Source organism: Cylas formicarius, unplaced genomic scaffold (genome assembly GCF_029955315.1).
Source record: "Cylas formicarius isolate icCylForm1 unplaced genomic scaffold, icCylForm1.1 PGA_scaffold_10__41_contigs__length_53128322, whole genome shotgun sequence".
NCBI classification, from domain to species: domain Eukaryota; kingdom Metazoa; phylum Arthropoda; class Insecta; order Coleoptera; family Brentidae; genus Cylas; species Cylas formicarius.
Window position 1 is genome coordinate 14,753,418 of NW_026844214.1, and position 15,016 is coordinate 14,768,433.

General features: G+C 34.5%; 1 protein-coding gene across 1 annotated transcript in view; it reads right to left on the reverse strand.

Annotated features, from left to right (window-relative positions):
• The window catches only part of LOC132700327 (neuropilin and tolloid-like protein 2), a 240,454-nt gene that overhangs the window by 47,048 nt on the left and 178,390 nt on the right, over positions 1 to 15,016 (reverse strand). The gene's annotated exons all lie outside the window — the stretch shown is intronic.

A 15,016-nucleotide genomic window follows, 5' to 3' on the forward strand; every position in this document is an offset into this window, starting at 1 on the left:
ATACTAACCCCTAGCTGCAGAAATTCACGGCGAATGTAAGAAAACTCCGAAGCGAATTTTTTAGAAGAATATTGTGTAGCACAGGGTGGGAAAAATTGACCACAAATACGGAAAATGGATATCTGACATCGTTTCAGAGTTATAAGGTATAAGGTAATAGTTTAATAGTGACCAAATCAAAAACTCTACTCTTACACGGGACATCAATTTTTTGAATTACTTAAAAGAACTTTAAATTACTATTTCAAAAATATAGCACACTTCATATTTTGAATTTGGTTGTTATTATGTCTAGTTTTGATTTTTAGTCATTCGGACTTCAGACACAACAAACAATTTATACTACGAAGAATATCCTCAGAGAAAACAACCTCGAGATATTTTATAAAGATTGTAGCACAAACGAATTCGCAGTAGTCCACGTAAAAAGAAGAAATCTGCTCATAGAAACACAAAATTGTTCAATACAAGAAAGTTACATTGATCTTTGAAAAACAGCCTTTAACTCTGAAACGGTACTGGATATGCATTTGCGATTTTTGCCTCTATGAAAATTGAGCTCCGGACATTAGTTTTGGTTAGTTTTGTGTACAGTCAGAATCACGGTGGATGGAACATTAAACGTTTTTGGAAAACATGACGTAGCTATTTGCTCCTTTATCGGCTTGATATCTTTTCAGTGAGAATGAATATTGAAGTGGTACTAGGGTAAGGTTGTTTACCAACTGCCGATAATTTACCAACTAACCAAAGAATTCAGATGTAGATTCGTGACCCGTGGACCACAGCTTACACTAGTAGACAGTAGATTATATGCATATAGGGTCTCAATAATTCACTATACAGAGTGTGTCTTTGAAACCTGGGAATTTTTGGGAAACAGTTTTAAAATTCGTGCCCAAGAAATCAGGTAGAAATAGAGTAGAGTAGTGGAGGATGCATTGTAGATATTACAGCAATAACTGATAAATAAATTTTCTCTAACTTTCAATCGTTATCTTGTACGGCAGTTTTCTTGCGTTCAGAACAATTATTCATTTATTCGTCCATTTATCAGGGGCTACATGAATGTTTACAAATTTGAAAATGTTCACAATACTAATGTCACATGGCTCAAGATAATACCTGACAATGTACGTAAAATAAATATTTATTAACACAAGTTGCAATGCAAATATAAAATTATATATAAGAAGCAAACAACAATTCATGGAGCTGAAAGTCATTTTGCTTACCTAGCCCCAGAAAAACAAGCAAATACTGCTATGGAGATGAAGGTTGTTTGCAATCATTGATAAAGCGCTATTTAAATTGTAGAAAGACTGATGAAATATTATAGGCGAAATAGGAACGAAAACTTTCCCTTATATATAGAAGTAAGAAAATAATTTTCAATTTCCGTAAGGGATTTGCTTTGAAAAATGAAGCAATTTAAAAAAACAATTCTAAAAAGAAATATCATTCAGCCAGAAACTTAAAACGACTACCCGCGTTCAGGTCGAGTTTGTGAGAATTTTTCAAATTCTTCTTTAAATGAACTGAGAATACTGGCCGTTAGTCAACTTGTCGAAACGCAATAAAAATGGCACAAGGTAATATAAGGATAAAAACGCCCGCTAAGACCTTGTTAGCTGCTTCATTAGTTGCTCTCTACTATTTCCATTAAAACAGTTTTCCTTTTCAACTTTTGCCCAGATGTTAGCAAACGCGACAACCATCTTGCGAAGAGCTTCTGCATGTGCAAAATATTATTTAAGATATTGCCAACGCGCATTTCAGTTATTGTCACCTTCACGGGACATCCGGCACCTGACTCATCATTAGTGCCATAACCATTGAATAAGATAGTGAAAAGCCTTTCAGTGTGTTATCGATCTCGATCGAAGGTATTAAGCCCCTTAAATATTAATGTTTAATAATTGCAAGTCGATTAAAATAAAGGTCACTCTCTTAAGAAATTCCTACTGAAATTTTGCATAGTTTAAGCAGAAATTGAGGTTATGTGTTATTTTTTTCATATTTCGATTGTTCCATATAAAATTGTGTTATGATGCTACTGATCCAGGTATTGCAACGAAAATTTAACCACAGACTAAGGAGATATGCACTACCCAATCAGTTTGATAGATGTGCCTCAGATTATCGAGAGCGTCCCAAATAGGACAAAAAATAAGGTAAGTGTGTAATTTATCTTATATTTAAATTTTACTTACTATTTGAGGTTTTAGATAACACCCGTATAAATTCTTGTTGAATTTAAAGCTGCCCACATTAGGTGACTTGTTGGCAATATTAGGTATTTTTTAAATAGCAAAGACATGATACTATTTCTTTTAAAGATGTAATACTCCAGGTATATTGGTATCAATACAGGGTGTCTATTAATACGTGAAAATTTTGAAAAAAATCGATTCTATACTATACACTTAACAAATTTAGTAATACTTCATAATTCATATTTAAAGAAATTTTATAGGCTAACTAAACAAAATAACAAATTTGAATAAATAAATCTATAAAACAAAAACTTAACTAAAAAGAGTTCGTTAATTCGGTCCATAAAGTTTAGTTAAAAATGTTCCTCTTAAAATGCTCGTTTCATCTGGCAGCAAAACAACAAAGAATTATCACAATATTTTTGTTTGACGCATTAGGATATATACAAACTGCGTCCAATATAATACATCTAACATACTTACTATGCTACGATAACTTTTAATTACAAATTGGCTAAGGTTTTAAGGAGATGTCACACTTTTAAAGACTTGGGTATAACGTTTAACAAAATTTAGCAAGTCTTTAAGGATCATATTGATCAATACTCGCTCTCAAAAGGCGGGGTTTCATAGTGAGAATGTCTCAAACATTATTACTTATAAAATGTTAAACGTGTTTCGCCAACAAGCCATCATCAGACCTATAAAAGCAATTTATTGAAATAATAAAATAACTTACATATATTAAGAATACACACATCCAAAGAAGTCAACTCAAACCCACACAATTTGGAATAAGACCGAATCCGTTTAATTTTAGGGAGATCTAAAAAAAAGGATAAGGAATGTTGGGATTAAGAAGTATAAAAAATATAAAAGTTAGGGTTACACTTTAGACTTGCACTTCATATTACTAAAAATTAATGTCGGCTCAAAATTAAAAATGTCACTGATGCAATCAAGGTTGCGACTCTTTTTGGCTTCGATGATTTCTAATTTCTCCAGAAGATAAAGTATTTTACTTTTGGATCACTCGTGTAGTAATAGTAGTGAGTAGCGAAAGTCTCTGTCCCCTCAGTGTCCTTGTACTTTTTTGATCAAACTGAGATGTTCGTGAACCCTGATAGAGATCTTCCCGTCAGACTGTCCGATATAAGTTGCATTACGATCCTCACAATTCAAAGAATATACTAGAAAAATAATCTTTTGGACGCTTAACTTTTATTATAAATTATATTAATGTATTTCAAACGCTGTAGATAAATCCTGCTCTTGAACAAATTAGCTAGGAAGCATTTAATAAGGAGTTGATGACGATAAGACAAATTGCAATAATAACGGTTATCCACTTTGTTCAATCAACAAATTATTTTACAAATTTGCTAACAGTTTTGCTATATAATAAAACGCATAACTTTTGTCGGTAATATTTCGTTACACCTAGAGCTTTGCGACACTGCCAGCCGAAAGCCGCAATAAAGCCATCGTGGTCTCCATATCCCTTGTAGAATGCAGTAGCAGCACAATTCACAATAATTTTTTAATTCGATCTAAATCCTACGAAGCTTATCTCCGTTTTTCAGCCTTTTCTCAATATTTTCCCTTTTCGGTTTGTGCCACTGTTGCATTCGGCGAACAACGTAATCTCTGTGCCGAGCTGCCACGTGTACTCGTTTCCAACAAAACGCGAAAGCCTGCAATATATTCACTTTGTGATTTTAAATCGGTAACTCCGGACCATTGGATCCTTTATAACGATAATGAAAAATGAACAATAAAATAATAGTGGCGTACGTCTACACACTGACTTAATAATAATAATAATAATCAGACTTTAGTAAAGACAATTTATAGGGTGTTATTTAATAAGTAACCAATATCGACAGGGTGATTTGTCAAGTATTTTTAAGGTAAAAAGTAACTAAAACGTTATATTTTTATTCTACTTCGCATGGGTTTTTAAAAAAGTGAATCATTTTCAAAAAAGAAAAAATCTCAAGTAGGTTAGCAATTAGTTACTTTAGTATTATGTAGTAAATATCAATGAGCTTATTCTGGTCGTATTTTTTACATGACGACACAAAGAAAACGCATTGCATAACATACTTACTAGCTTACTCGCTCTTTAAGCTTCACTTTATTAACCAAACTATTTCTAAAATGGTTACTCCTAGGGATTTCTAATAAGATGAACGTTTTTATGAGAAAATGATTAAGGAATTCATTTAAGATGCTAGGAGTTTGCAGTATTCCATGCATATGCGGTAAAGAATAAAGAATACATTGCAGAGACCGGACGAAAAATATCAACTAGGCTCAAAGAGCCTTAAGACTAAGAGAAATAAACTCATCAGCAATTGCCGAACACAATCACGAAACCGGACATAATATTTTTTTCGAAAAAAACTATACTAAACTAAACACTACCAACGAAAAAGCTGAGAGTCCTCAGAAATCTATTAGCAACCTAACAGTCATCCGAGATGGTGTTTATGCCCTTCATTTAGCTCCGTCCCCTTCAAACAATATATAAGCAAGTACAGAGTAAAATGCGAGTCAGTTTCAGTCAAGCTCTGAAGAAGCCAACAAGATGATTGGCGACAAATTAGCAAGTTCGACTCAACAAAAACAGACGCAGGAGAATTCCAGAAGTTTTGTAAAAAGTGTGTAAAAATGCATAACAAATGAAAATAAAAATAAAACTTTTACATCCAGTATCTCGAAACCATTTTATCTTAAAAATGGCTATGAAATACTGGAGACACATTAAATAACACCCTACCACTTACAAATCTTCTGGATTCCTCCTAAGTCGGTTATTCATGAATCGAACTTACTGACGTTCCGCCAATCATCCTGTTGGTTTCTTTAGAGCCTAACCTAAACTGCTCGTATTTTACTCTGTTTGAGTGTAGGAAACTCTAAAAAACGTTGTCTCGGATGACTGTTTCCCATATTGGTGAAAGGTAGACTTGAGTCGCGGTTAAGATTGTTGTGTTGTTTATAGATTTCTGTAGACTCTCGGACTTTTCGTTGGTAGAATAATTAATTACAAGCAAGAGTTTTACTTTTATCGAATAAGACTTGATTAACGGTTTTGTGATGTGTTCGGTAACTGCTGATGACTTTATTTGTCGTAGTCTTAAGGCTCTTTGAGCCTAGTTGGTAAACTACTGAATTTTTTCTTTGACGGATCAAAAATGTTGGAGATTTTTGGACAAGTGGCAAATCTGGTTTTGATGTTAGTTTTCTTAACAACTTTTGATATGTGGTGAGTGATGTTGTGGAATGAACAGAAGGACAACAGCGGCAAATATGGGGTCGCTTTCGGAAATTATTGGAGATATAGGTGTATTAATTTTTTTAAGAACTTTCAAACAATCTTAACCGGGACTCAGGTCTTTACCTTCTCCTCTTTTAGCTCTGCCCTCCAAAGAATAGATAAGCAGCAGTTTCAGTTCAGCTCTGAAGCAGCCAGCAGCAGCATGACGAAACATAAGCAAGTTATATCCATTAACAATCCACGTAGGGGGAATCCAGAAGTAAATAGTATTACAGTGGCTTGTGGAAGTTTTTCTGAACTATTAAATATCACCCTGTATGCAGAGTTACGCATGAGATACGGAAGATTGGTGCCGAAATGGCGCGATTTTCCAAGAGTTTTTGATTTTACTTTTACTTTAATAGATTATCTAAATTATCATTGAAGTGTTAACAGTAGTAGTAGTTGTTGTATTTATTAAAATCACATAAACATTTTTTACAAGATGTCGAAAAGTGTAATCTAAGAAAATACAAATTTTAGGTGATCGCAGTAACTTGGTTAATTTAAACTGAACGCCGTATTATCCCGTTCTACAGAGCGTTTCCTAGACAAAAAAAGGAGACTTCTCACCTAATTTTGACATGAACATTTGGTATGACATTTGTTTTCCTTTTTCCTTTTAACAGAGAGGCTAGGAAACACATTATATTATGTCTTCGCGTTTTCAGAGAATTTGAAAAATTATGTCTCTTGACGAATGTGACAAGGATTTCGCCAGCTCCATCCAAAGGGATCAAAATAAGTAAAAGGCCATACAGAATAAACGACGTCATATATATAGTTTAGGTACTATATTCTAGGCCATCATGTAAGGTTTCGAGTTTAAAAAATTCTTGCTGATATCAACTTATATCTAAAACAGAAAAAATCCAAAACTTTGCCGACTCTCAACTCGCGGGTATTAAATTTCGAAACTAAACAAAATGTCGACTCTATTCCGACAATATTGACGCGCTTCGTCCGTCAGGAATTCGATATGGCGAAACTTTTTCAATCGAAAAGTTAATGAAAGTTGACGATCGAAGCCATCAAAGCCATTTGCGTCACACGGAGAACTTCAATTGCGAAAAACAACATTAGCGAGTTGAAAGCATATCGCAATTTATGCGCGACAAAATTCATTTAACGTGTTGGACCTCAAACAGCACGAGTACATAACTCAAACGTTTTATGAATGCACAATTCAAGAGAAAAATATGTCCAAAATAGGTACACCAGAATTGTATGCACATAGTACACACATAGTACATACATTTTCCAATATAATGGGTATATTTGTTTAAATGTAAGAAACACCTAATACGGACGTACTGCAAGCATTTAAATTATATACATATTGGTTTTTACTATGCACAATTTTTGTAATTTTATCTCTGCCTCCACTCGAAAGGTTTGACTTTAACTGGTACCCGTCAGAGCCTTCTAGCAACTTCTAACTCAACCCTTTTTCCTTTCTCTTCAATTTCCCGATTTGACTGCTGCACATACAACATACGGTGACTATGAATGAAAATTAATCCAGTTTCTGGGGATAAAACGATCAAATCAATGGCAGTAGAATTAATTACATTAAAAAGTTAACTTACAGTTTGTTTCACTAGACTACCACCAATTCACCTCCACATTTCTTGCTTGGAGAACGATATAAAATATGAATTTTTCTACTTAATAAACTGAGATGCATAATAATACGATGCTAGACGAAACCCCACCGAGTGTAGTTGTGCCTAAGTTAAGAAACCGTTATGGCATATCCATACTTATGTGGAATTATACGTGCATTTTAAGTTTAAGGTCGCTTTTTAATTCCTTCCTGTGCTTCTTTAATAAAAAAAGTTGAGAAAAAGAAACTCAATACAACAGCACCCGTACACATACTACTTAGTATACATTTTAAAATGTAGTGATTAGATTAATACGAGAATATAAAACTATTTTAATTGACATACTCACAGTACAATAATTATAAGTAATTAAAAGGTGGTACTAGTTCGATTACCTTACCTCGACAGCCGATGATTATTGAAACGTATACCCTCTTATTTGTGTTCGTTCATTTCTGTCAACAAGTGTGAAACAAACGTGCCACCGTAAAGTGCAAACGTAACTTGAGTGACATGCGGATGAAGACACTCCTTTGAGCCGCTATTATTCCAAAATCTTCTATCCTTACAAGTGCTCTGGATAATCTTTTGTAGCTAACAATCTAGGAATGATTGAACCACGGGTGTAAAGTCCGGCACTACAGCCTGGGAATGATAAGTTGTTGTAGCCTATCCTTTAGAGTTATCTGTCCCATTGAACTACAGAAATTGTTTAAGCAGTATTGCAGTTGCCCGTGAAAGTTTCTTTGAAACATATATTGATTGTTTATTGGTTCACTAAAAAAATATTTAAAACCGCATTCAGTAGGTTGATTATTACAGTCTGACTGGCCATACAAATTTAATGAGTTTATAATATTTAAATGTTGTACTTTTTTGGGTGCTAACATTTCTGTGTTCGGTTGTGATTAAAAGAATAAAAAACTAGAAGGGTAAATATTTTTAATGGTTTTTAAAATGGTAACTATTAACATTGACATATATTTAAGTAGAGTTCGTTAACCCTGTTAACTAACATGGTAGCGTGACAAAAATTCATTTATATAGTTGAATCGGATTTTTCATTAATGAAAGAATTATGATGTTCTTTTATTCGTTTACTAAACACGATTATCCTGTTTGCTATATACACGTTTTGATATTTTTTAAATTTTATTTGTTGTTTTTGTTTTTGGTTTTGGTGTTTGTGTGTTTGTATTTTTCTCTAGATTTAACGAAATATGTTAATATATTATATTTGGAGGGAGGGTTTTGATTGTTGGAAAAAAAATAAAAGTTCAAACAAAAACAAAGGATTGGGTACATAAACTAACTTAATAAATAATTGCCCCAAACGTATGCATGTAGGCCAAACAGGAAGATGTTTTAGCAAACGAATAAAAGAACATCATAATGCATTCATTAATAATCAATTCATATTTTCCAACTTTAGGCTATGAAAGTAAAGGGCATAAATTCAATTTACTTCAAACTTCAGAGATCAATAAATTAAGAAATATCCTTTTAAATGACGCGCAGTAAACAGTTTTTCTTTGTATGGATTTTAAACTCTCACCAAGTATCGGCTGACAACATTCATTTATTGACAAGGTTTTGTCCCAATATTTACGAAATACGTTTCCCTACCCCACGGTTGAATCGTAAAAAAAGTCAAACCGCAATAGAGCACGGGGTAAACAAGACGAAAGAGAAAAATAGCCCAGTCGTTAATCGCATTTCCATTCAGTCGACTTCTTTCTATTCCGGGCCGACGCGTTTTACTCTTGGCCGCCCCCCCCCCCCCCCCTTCGCCATCCCTTCGACGGCCCAGGAAAACGTATTATCATCGGCCCATAAAGACGGCGGACGCGGCGAAAAATATGCAGAAATGTTCGAGTTCCGTTTTGGGGCCGTCATTTTTTTTCCGCGTCAAATAAATCCTGAACGATGAAAACAATGGCGAGGACAATGGGAATAATATTTAAACGGTTAAACGTGGGCCGCGACGCGATATTCTTGGCGGAGCGTCGTAAAACTTGGCAGGGACAAAAATACCGACAAAAGGGTCGAAGGGACTGACTAATTATTCAACCGCGAAGCCTAAAATCTGCTTAAAAAATACCCTCTTGCGCGTAATTGGACAGAAAAGGGCGGGCAGGACGAGCCCGTCTTTGTACCACTGATTTATGAATTGTTAAGGAGTTCTTGGTTTTCGAAAGATGTAAAAATTTGCACGTCTCGATGATTAAATTGCCGGTTCATTCATCTCGTCGGTTCGGGATTGCAAGGTTCGAATCGGGCAGGCGTAAAAACAAAAATTCGCAAAATTCATTTTCAAGGGTTGTACAAAAATCAATTTGATAAAATGTTTCCACAGTTGACTTTTAAAACCGGTGAAACTAATATACGCCTTTCACCACACACGTCCAACTTGAAAGTCCTTGACAATGAATCAGTGGCGTGTGAGATTATTAATATAACAATATAAAAATTTAATAATTATATTATAAATAGTTAAATTAAACAAATTTTATACTTTACCGCACATCCGAATTTGAGTAAGCAAAAGATGGGCGCCATAATTTACGTAATATTTAACCAATGAAAATATTTGTACACTTGTAGTCGACTTTTCATAAATTGGAATATAGTAAAATAGTGCGATATAACGATCTGCCATAGATGAGTTTAGTAAGCCCGAAAATATTTTTTTAATTGTTCAATGAAATATATAGATAATACAGATACAGTGCCGTCTTCTAAAGCGCATCCTTGAACTTCATCAAGAGGCATTGATCATTGTCCTACATCAACGATGGAGCACCAAGCCATATTCTTAGGGAATTTGTGTCAATAAAAGCAAGATAAATTTCATTCTAATACTGAAAATAAATGTAGTTATCAGGAATAGTCATTTAGTGCAATAATTCTGAAATCAACTGAAATGATAAGTAAGATTTAAATAAATAATTATTTGTGTTGGTAATACTAATCATGTTATATTTAGAAATAAATCATTAAAAATTGTAGAACCATTTTTTTTCTAACGTTAAGTGCGTTAATTACTCTTCTGTATCGGGGCGATAAAATCTTAGGGCAGCCAACGCAGATAATATCAAGGAAAGACACATAAAACAAGAAAAAAAAGCACGGCTATGAAAAACACAAGGGGAAATAAATCATTGTCATGTGAAACTTTCAAAATTACATTTACAATAGGTAAATTAAACAAATTTGACACAGTTTTAGGGATAGTGCAAACTATATCCGATGCCATCAAGCGTTCTTTGAAAATCTACAATATATAATATAGAATGTTTTAATAAAATATTCTTGGGTTAACCTGAGGTAAGTGTGTAGACCCTCTACCACTTAATTGTAGCTCAGCCAAGTTCGCTAATAAAAGGATTAGTCCTGATCTTCAAAATATCCTAAATGGATATTTTAACATTTCACAAAAACTTGAGTCTAATTTTGGATACAACATTGAATTATACTAACTATATTAACATCTAGTTAAGAAAGGCTTTAGTCACATAGACGTTACCTCAATATTAGTTACGCTTTATGATTATTTGATATTGGCGCATTTTAATTATCGAGTATTTTTAAACTTAATGTCTTAGCTGCTTGTGTCCCAAAAAGCAAATAAATAAATCAACCGTTTCACTATTGTTTTTAAATCGATAGATCTACTTTTACGCGCCCGCGCGAATTTTTCACCCTTTGCAAACGATTCTTATTTCGATGATCGGTTGGAGCGCTTTCAGGTTGTTTGAAACTATAAGCTAACTAACGCAAATCTAAAAGATGGAAAAGGGAAGCTATATGTTTTGTGGTAATTTTCAAATAATTTAGCTAATTCAAGATGTGTATTGTCCTTTCCAAAATATATTGAAGGTTTTTTTAGACACACAATAATTTATCATTATATATTCTAAAACATCTAATTTCCTCCGTCCATCAGTATTTCTGTCAAGCAAGCACTAATTTCATAACGAGAAAATAACATAAACGAACATATCTGAAATCAAAATTTTAAAAGATTTGCATGGAAAATATAAAAGAAAACTTGGGACATTTCAAATTAAAAACCACAACTAGAACCACGCCGAAAACCTCCACACTAACATCAATCAATCAATCGAAATTAGCGTTCTGAAACACATTATATACATTAACACTAATTCGCTATAGTATCTTCATAAAAAACTGACATTCTGTACTCAAATCCATTAACTGAATCGTTTAAAAATCGAACAATCCTCTAACAAGATATTTTTCTACCTCTCTCCGCAGAGTTTCAGTAGATTTGGTACCCAGCGTCCTCGTTTCCTTCCCGTCACAGATTTTTCTGAGTTGTGGAATAAAATAGCAAGTTCAACATATTATATAAATATCCAAAATCTAAATTTTTATGTCGATATTTGAAAATCTGCTTGAGCGATATACAAATAATAATATTAATTTGTAAATTTGAACAACGTATATCTCACTAATGAGCATTTTACTAAGGTATATTTGGTACAATATCATTATTATCAAGAAATTATTCTAAAATTGCTTTCAAGCGCATTACGGACCACCACGGACAACACGGAAAATCACCGTTGTTAGTTCGGAGGAAGGCAATAAAATTTCTCATCACATACGAACTTGATTTTTTATATACTTGGAGCAAAACGCATCAATTCCTTCATATTTAGATGTAAAATTTATTTCGTGAAAACCTTAAATGTGCAAACGGCAATTTAAACGGAAGGCTCCCACGCTCACAAACAACCCTCTCGCTTGTCGATAAATCAAAAATACATTAATCTAAATTTAAATTTTTAAGACTTATTACTTTCTAATCTGGGAATACTGGCGCAAATGGAAAGGGAACATACTAAACACAAAAATATTAGAATTTTACCAAATCTGGTCAGGAATTTGCAAATAAAAAAAGTCAGATTTTATTAAACAGCTAAAAAAATATCTTTTCCTACTCCCGTCTGAAAAATATCTAATTACCCATCGATCTAGCGTGAGGGAAGCGTCACACGGATGTTTTCGGAGATATTTCCCACGCTTTGAATTTTGACGTTTGTCAATTCTGACGGTCATGTCAGTGAATGTAATCGTGTCGTTTTACCCAAAACTAACGGTCGTAGAAAAAGTATACTATGCAACACGTTCGGTAATCTTTTTAACTCACTCGTTTATTAAACACTCGCTCCGCTCGTGTCAAATAAACTGTTTACCGCACTTGTTGCATAATATGCTATTTTCTACACCCTTCTGTAAAACACTTAATTATACACCGATTTAGCGTGCGGGAAGCATCACTTTAACAGGTGAGTTTTGTTTTCCGCGGATCCGAGCCCCTTCGGACTTTTCCGGGATATTACCGCACGGATTTGGAAGCACTCGGATATTTTTACAGAATTTACAGCACGGCTTGAATTCTGACGGTCATGTCAGTAGATGTGTTCGTGTTACATGTGCAAATATGTTGCCAAAAACTAACGCTGATAGAAAAAATATAGTATGCAACACGTATGTTAAACTTTTTAAGCCACTCGCTTATTAAACACTCGCTCCGCTCGTGCTAAATAAACTCATGACTCAAATGCCGTTTACCACACTTATTGTATATTCTACCATTTTCTTTTTTATTTCTCTTGCGAAAATAAATATTCTAACAAAAGATAAATTTTTATTCAATTTCAATTTGCAAACAGAAAATTTCACTGTTTGCAAATAATCATAACAATCTGAAACAGTATATTATGCAAAAAGTTGGGTAAACGCCGTTTGAATGACGAGTTAATTTGACACGAGCGGAGAGCAGCGGAACGACTTTTTAATAAACGAGCGATTTAAAAATTTACCAAACGTGTTGCATACTATACTTTTTCTATGACCGTTAGTTTGTGGGTAGATTTTTGTAAAACAACGAATACATCACTGACATGACCGTCAGAATTCACAAAAGTCGAAATTCCAAGCCGTGCGGCAAAATCTCCGAAAACATCCGATTGTTCCCCAACCCATATGGTATTGTCCTAGAAATAGCATATATTATGCAACAAGTGCGATAAACCGCATTTGAGTCACGAGTTAATTTGCCAAGAGGGGAACGCAGCGGAGCGAGTGTTTAATAAACGTTTGACTTACAAAATTTACCCAACCTGTTGCATACTATACTTTTTCTACGACCGTTAGTTTTTGGGTATATTTTCGCAACACAACAGGAATACATTTACTGACATGACCGTCAAAATTCAAAAACATGCGATTGCTCCCAAACCCGTGCGGTAAAATCCTGGAAATATCCGAAGTGGTTCGGATTCGTGGGAAACGAAACTAACTTGGTAAAGTAAAAAAAGGCTTTTTTCTACTCCCGTCTGTAAAATACCTAATTACCCACCGATCTAGCATGCGGTAAAGTGACGCTTCCCGCACGCTAGATCGGTAAGTAATTATTACAGTAATTAGGTATTTTACAGACGGGAGTAGAAAAAGACACTTTTAGCAAGCTAGATTGGTGTATCATTAAGGATTTTACAGATGGGAGTAAAAAAAATTACACATATTGGTCGAATGGCGGCCGCGTCACCTTCGGTCGTATGCTTGGCATTGACACTTAACTTATACAAAAGAAACTGAAGTGGTAACCGAATGCAACGTTGGGATAAGTAAGGACTTGGTCATAAGTCCGAAAAATGCTACTTGGGCAGTTTTACAAAGTCATAATACTCTCTTATTACAAAATTTTCATGCTTTTTATGACGAATGTGATATAATTTGGGCGTAGCAAGCGCAAAAAAATTGCTCGTGTCGCTGTTTATTTTCCCCTTAAAAGTACTTATCTTCCCTTCCGCTTTTTAAATTTCAAAATATGACAATCTTGTAGCATCCAGAAACATAGAAAATTGAACACTCTGGTGACCTGTAAAGGGTTAACAATGGAACCACGAAAAAATAATCGTTTCTCGAAATACAGTCGGAAATGGAGTTCCGCCCCGTCGAAACGAAAATTGTTTTCATTTGAAATTTTACTACGGCATTATCAGCTCGACCGTGTGTCGGCGTATCCGACAATATTGATCTCTTAACACAATAAACAGACAACATATCTATTACCGACTGGCGGGAAGGCACCCGCGGGTGGCCATTCGGGAACGGAGGGGTTGAATTGAATATGAAACGTTGTATATACGTATATATGTCGCTGGCAATATATGCGGGAATGCCGCGCGTTTATCGCAAAGCGTTCGAAATAGTTGGAAAATGTTCGGCTGACACGTCCGCAACTTTCGTAATTAGTTTCGAGGAGACCGAAAGGGCTCGCGCATGTCAACGCCCTTCAAATCCGGTCTGTGGTTGCAAACAATTTCGAAAACTTGTTTGCATCGAAAATTAGCTACGATTTTTTTGCCACGCATTCACCAGCTCGGGTATGCAGGGCTCTATTGCAAGAATACCTGACACCTAAATTTATATTAGTGGTGACTACTTTGACAGACCACAAACATTTTCACTAAATGCCGTTTGACATAGCGCAACCCAACTAACCTTCATTGTTAACGGTTAAGGTTACGTTTCGAATAACCTGAGAACCTTTCGATTGTTCGCGCAATTCGTTACTCTCGTAACGCTTAAAATGGAGAATTTTATAAAGGTAACAGTGACCAAATGTTGGTTCCATACAAAACTTTTACGCCGCATTTATTTCTAACTAAGATGTTGCCGCTACTTTTATAAACCATAAATAAGTCTTATAATGGACGTAAACCCCTAAAAAACGTCTCCTTTTTGCTTTACATTTGTCTACATCATTTGTTATATAATATACAGTAGCAATTATATTTTCATCTTTGTGAATGTAGTTTACTTTTATTCTAAAG